The sequence below is a fragment of the Arachis ipaensis genome, chromosome B8, assembly GCF_059453495.1.
Source record: "Arachis ipaensis isolate K30076 ecotype BB chromosome B8, ASM5945349v1, whole genome shotgun sequence".
Taxonomy (NCBI): Eukaryota; Viridiplantae; Streptophyta; class Magnoliopsida; order Fabales; family Fabaceae; genus Arachis; species Arachis ipaensis.
Window position 1 is genome coordinate 77,988,071 of NC_142443.1, and position 6,243 is coordinate 77,994,313.

Here is a 6,243-nt window from a genome sequence, read left to right on the forward strand (position 1 = left end):
GAAACTGTTGAACATGCTTTACTTTTATGTCCGTGGACGAGAGCGGTTTGGTTCGGATCGAGTATTCAAATAACACCTACAGCCTATAATGTGGCATCGTTTGGAAGATGGATATTGGATACAGTTCAGAAAATAAGAAGGGAGACAGGGAAGGATCAGGAAAGAATATTATGTAAGCTAGGGTGCGTATGTTGGTACATTTGGAAGACAAGGAACCAATACATATTCCAGCAAGCAACAATCAATCCAGAACAGGCAATAATCAATGCAGAATATCTAGCAGCAGAATACCACAATACAACAAGCGGGAGCAGCACAGATCACAATTCAAGCAATGGCAGGATTGGTGATAGGAAGAGGATTACCTGGAGACCCCCACCACAAGATAGGTTGAAAGTCAATACTGACGCAGCGTTCCATAAGGATACAGGTAAGGCAGCATCAGCCGTCGTCGTTAGGAATTGGCAGGGCAAGATCATTACTGGGACAACAACAAAATTTATCACAACTTCAGCACTAGCAGCAGAAGCTCAGGCATACAGAAAAGCTCTAATACTCATAAAGAATTTACAAATAGAAAATTGTATAATTGAAACAGATTGCTTACCACTGGTCCAAGCCGTTAAGGCGAGAACGCCAATAGCGGAGGCGGATGCAATTCTCAGAGACATTCTGCAGCTGCTGGAAGAGGCGCCAGCTGTAGGAGCTACCTGGACTCCAAGGGAAGGCAACATAGTAGCTCACCAATTGGCAGCGATGGCAGTGGGGAATGTTCTCACGAGCCAGTGGACTTTCAATACTCCTAATCCAGTTAGGAATTCAATTAGAACAGAAGCCAGATTCGCAATTATTCAGCATAATCAATGGGCGCAAAATCAACTTGTTGGGGTTCCACCCTCTACCAATCATCAAGGAATGCAAACGGAACAGGACTTACCTCAGAGGGGAGAAAAGGAAACTCGAGACATGCAAGAAGCTGAAGGGGGGAGAGCAGCATCAATCCACTGCGGCGCAGCGGCGAATTATGGAGAGGAGCAACCACATCGGCAAAGCTTCGAGAGCAGATCGACGAGGGAACGCAGAGGGTCCTGGTCCTTTGCGGGAAGCCTCGAGGCAGAGGATTGCTGTGGCCGAGACTACCTGGCCAGAAGCTCCATGGCGATTACTCCATCAGCGGCGTCAGCATCACACTGGTGAGGAGAACGATGCATTCAGAGAACTCAGAATGGGAAAGAATGCTCCAGGTGTCAATTCCTTGCAAAAGGTCGCCTGGTAGGGGAGGTCCCGACGGCAACAAGAAGCTCGACCAGAGAGCTATGGGAGGAAGATGATAATATTGTTAGGGTCGAGCACTAGGGGTCGGGATCTGGGGCGAATCGGGTTCTGTTTGGGTGGCCGGATCAGTTATATAGCCTTGGCCCCGGTCCAAAAAAAAAAAAAAAAGAATAACGAGACCATTACCGACTACCTAGAAATCCAGCATGCAAGGTCAGTCAAAACGTCATGTCGTTTAATCAGATTCCTTGGAATTGGATTATAGAAACAAACGGCGCCGTTAACGCCATCATCCATCGTCCTCCAACAACACCATGACGACGACAATCGTACTCTCCCTTCACTTCGTGCTCCCTCAGAACCCAAAACCCTTCCAAAACCCTGATTTTATCCTGAAAACTCACCCTTTTAAATTCAGACCCCAATGTTCCCGGGAAACAGACATCGCTCCTTCCTCCACCGACCGTGGCCTTATTTTCCAGGAAAAAGTTCAGTACCTCAAGAATCTCAAAGTGAACCACAGAAAGCTTTCCAAGTAAACCCTAACCTCCGGTCCACGCCACTCTCCGCCGTCAAATCCGTCGAGCAATGGGAAGAATCCTCGACATGCTCCCTGAGCTTCTCAACCGAGACCCCGCCACGGACCTCTATCCGATCCTCGATTTCTTCCTCAACGACGTTGGAATCCCTTACCCCGACGTTCACAAATCGATCTCGCGGTGCCCTAGGCTCTTGATCTGCAGCGTGGAGGAGCAATGAAGCCAACCCTAAAATTCCTGATGAAATTAGGGTTCGCCGGTTCGATTTCCCTCACGTGCCAGAACACTGTGCTACTCGTTTCGAGCGTGGAGGAGACGCTCGTTCCGAAGATCGAGTTCTTGAAATGCTCGGGGCTTTCGGAATCGGAGGTTAATTGCATGGTTGTGAGGTCCCCTGCTTTGTTAACCTACAGTGTAGAGAAGAATTTGAAGCCTAAAGTTGAGTACTTTTTGAATGAGATGAATGGAAAAGTTTCAGAGTTGAAGCGGTTTCCGCCGTATTTTAAATTTGGCTTGGAAGGGAGTATTAAGCCAAGGCATAAGGTGTTGGTTGAGAATGGGGTGAAACCACCGTTGCATCTTATATTGAAGGGTGATGATGGTGGGTTCTATGAAACACTGATTAATACCCGGTTAAGAAAGCTTGATGGAAGGTAGTTGTTGTAAATTGGTTCTTCGTGAGAAAGGAAGTGTCATCCTTTTTCTTCTATGAACTAACAGCATGAAGGTATAAAATGTATGTGCATATGTGATATAAATCAATGACGTTTTACCTGTTTACATGAAAGATTTTTGAATTGTTCATGTAACCTGAGTTAATGGACTTTGGGAGCTGAACTTATTATTTGATCCATTGCTGCTGTTAGTATTAGTCAGTTATAAGCAGTTAGAATTGCCAGCTGGCGAAGTTAGTTAGGCAGATTGAGTTAGTTAGTTGTTAGCTCAATATAGAAAGTTAGTGCAGTCAGTTTATTGGATTGTTAGAGAACTGCTGCTCTTGTGTAATTATATAAGACAAGCATGTAATGCAGAAAAGTAGATGAATCAATCACAAATTTCATCTTCCCCAATTCTCTCTTTCTCTGATTCACATTTCCAACTGACCTAACAGATTCTTCATTGGTCCTTTCTTGTTTCATCTCTCTCACTTTCTTCCTTAGATTCTTCTCCCTTCACTCTTGGACTCACTCAACAGAGGTTGATGAGAGCTTGATTCTCTCTAACCATGCAATTTTCACCGTTCACAGCATGCTTTCTCATCAAATGGTGGTGGATGGGGAGTGGGTCGGCATGGCTTCATCGGGCATAATTTTCGAGAAAATGCTGGAAATGCAACAAAAGCTTGGTCATTTAAATCCATACTTTTTGTGTTATACAGATAAGAGGGCTGCATGTTATTTGATCAGAAGAGCCATGATCAATGGATTCCTTCCGCTTCCTCCACTCTGTAGCCGAAAGAAAAAAGAGGATAACAAACGTATCTTTTAATAGTTTTGCTCATGATATAGCGTGTAGCCGTGTAGTACTTTATAATATGTGCCTTTTTGATTGTCTTGGTGATTATGAAAGAAAAGATATAATCTTTTTGTTAATAATACCTGCTTAATTTTCTCCGGCATTCACTGTCTGAAACTATGTTGAAGGATGTTTGTGAAATATTTCAGCCATTTGTATGTACTTAGATGACACTAATATTCAAGGTTTTGAAAACCGGACCAGGCGACCAGTTCGACCGATTTAACTGGGAACCAATTTTTTGGCCGGTCCGATTGATATCTAAAACTGTTTTGCAAATAACTGGTCAAAAAATTGGATGAACTGGCGGTTAACCATGAATCGGATGAATCGGTCTGGTTTTTGAAGGTTTGGTTTGCTACTCCCTCTTAAAACGATGGCATTTTGTGGGGAAAAAAAAGCAACCATTACAGAACTCGCTTGCCTCCCCCTTCATTCTCTCACAAGTCTCCCCCCAAATTTCAGTGAGAAAAACCTTATCAGAGCAAATCACCCTCTTCTCCTCGTCGTGGAATCTCTATTCGAACACCTCGCCGCCGCTCGCGTCGCTCATCTTATCGGCTCGCCTCTTTGGTCTCTGGCCTTTGTTTACCGCACCGTTACTCACCTCTAGGGTAATTACTCCTCGGCTCCTCCCACACCTGCGTCTCTCTCTTTGTTACTGCACGGTTCATCTACTTTATCTTTGTCGTTGGCTCACCGCCAAAATAGCCTCTCTGCTCGCCTCTCCGTTCTTCGTTGTGAGTGATGAGGAGCTGAGAATGGTGATTTGGGAACTGAGAATTTTAGATTTTGGATTAGATTGATTGTGCCATCGTTATGTGGAACTGAGAATGGTGATTACTCCACAATTTCTTCCGTCTCAATAATGATACATTACTTCTTTTTTTTGTTCTTGTTTCTAGGGCCTTGTTTATAATGTAAAAGAAAAATATTGCATAGATACTGAAACCATGCTTTGAGGTATGTGATAGATTCAGAACAGTAATACTCTGACGGTAATCTTCGTGATCTATGTTACAACAATCGTCGGTGTTAAAATGGTGAATTTAGTCATAGAAAATCGTAGACGAACTCTTGCTTTGTGAACTATATGTCATATATTAATAATATACACATGGTTTCATTTTCAAAAGATTCCTAAACTTTAGTGACCCAAAAAAGTATAATTTTGTTGAATTCTTGATTAGAAATCTTTGTTAAAATTTGTTATGATTATGAATTTTTTAGTTTTTGTAAAAGTTTGTGTTTTTCATTGTTGTTAATTATTTAATTATTAGAAGTTATTGTTAAAATTTTTCTTATTCTAAATTTTTGTTGCTAATATGATGAGTATTATTGCTGATTACTTAATTAGAATTCATAAGTTATTTAAAAATGTTTTATTTTGTGATTTTTTAATGATAAAATATGTACAAATTATATGTGAAATTACAAAGTTTTGGATTTTATTTGTTAAGAAATAATTGAATTTGAATATTTAAAATTGTATATTGAATTTTAATAATTTTATTGTATATTTAATTAAATCGATTCAATTATGGTTCAACTATGTTTAGACCATTGAACTATTGAATCAGTTACTTGATCAATTCAATGATCGGTTTGATTCTCGTAACTTTGTAGTAATATTTGTCCAATGTATTAAGCATGATTTTCTTCGATGCATCTTTTAGATGATGTTTACAGTATTAGACACTGGATTGAATCAATGGTGTTCATACTTGATCTAGTTGTATCTTTGTTGAATAATAGAGAAATAGAGAATTGTGTTCTGATGTAATGATGATTATTAGATGATATTGAATCTGTAACAACTCGAGATTTTATGCTAATGCGATATTTTTGGAAAATTGTTATTTTCAGCAATTAGTTTTATTTTGATAAATTACTTTTGAATTTTAAAATAAAATAAATGATAATATAATTTTATTATTATATTATTAATTTATTTTATATGCTATAATTATAATAGAGTGTAGATATTATTATTATTATTATTATTATTATTATTATTATTATTATTATTATCAAGTCCAATATTTATCGATATAAGTAATTATGGATATTTTTTGATGAGTTTAGAGTTGCTAATACTTCATGAAATATCTTTCATTCTTAAGTTACTAATATCATTTATATTAGTAACTCATATATATTTAACCCTATATTATATTATTACTTACATTTTAATATATTTAATTTTCATAATTATTCGTTTAAGATATTTATAACTTGAATATATATATATATATATATATATATATATTGTTAGAAACAAGAGACCAATCTAAAGAAAGTGTTTTGTGTATTATTCAGTCTGATGAAAAGATATTTATAGGTGCTAAATGAATCAAAGTAATAAAGGCATAGAATCGTACAATTAATATGCAGATATGCTATATAAATATAAACGACACTAATTGATCTAAATTGATTCTAATGAATCTCAAACATCCCCCCTCAAACTCAAGTGGGAGCTAAGGATACCAGCTTGAGTTTGGATAACAAAGTCCGTAAACGAGTCGGGTGATGAGCTTTCGTGAAGATATCAGCAGTCTGATCCAGTGTTCCAACAGCAATGAGACGAACAGCATCAATAAGGATACGTTGCCGAACAAAGTGACAATCAATTTCAATGTGTTTGGTGCGTTCATGAAACACATCATTATGTGCAATCTGAATAGCACTGCGGTTATCACAAAAAACATCAATAGGAGACGACTAGAGCCATCAGAGTGAGTCTTGATCTTGTATACTCATCTACTAACCACAACTTCCTGATCAGAAGGAGGATCAACCAAATCCCAAGTGTGTGCTTTTTCAAGTGCCTGTATTTCTTCCTGCATTGCTTGTTGCCAATTTGGATTTGTGGAGGCTTCTCTGAATGACTTAGGTTCATGTTGATGAAGAA

The 6,243-nt window shown here is 38.6% G+C and overlaps 1 pseudogene; it reads left to right on the forward strand.

Moving 5' to 3' along the window:
- The first annotated feature begins 1,521 nt into the window (after positions 1 to 1,521).
- Positions 1,522 to 2,884, forward strand: LOC148548529 (transcription termination factor MTEF1, chloroplastic pseudogene; annotated as a pseudogene).
- The last annotated feature ends 3,359 nt before the right edge of the window (positions 2,885 to 6,243 follow it).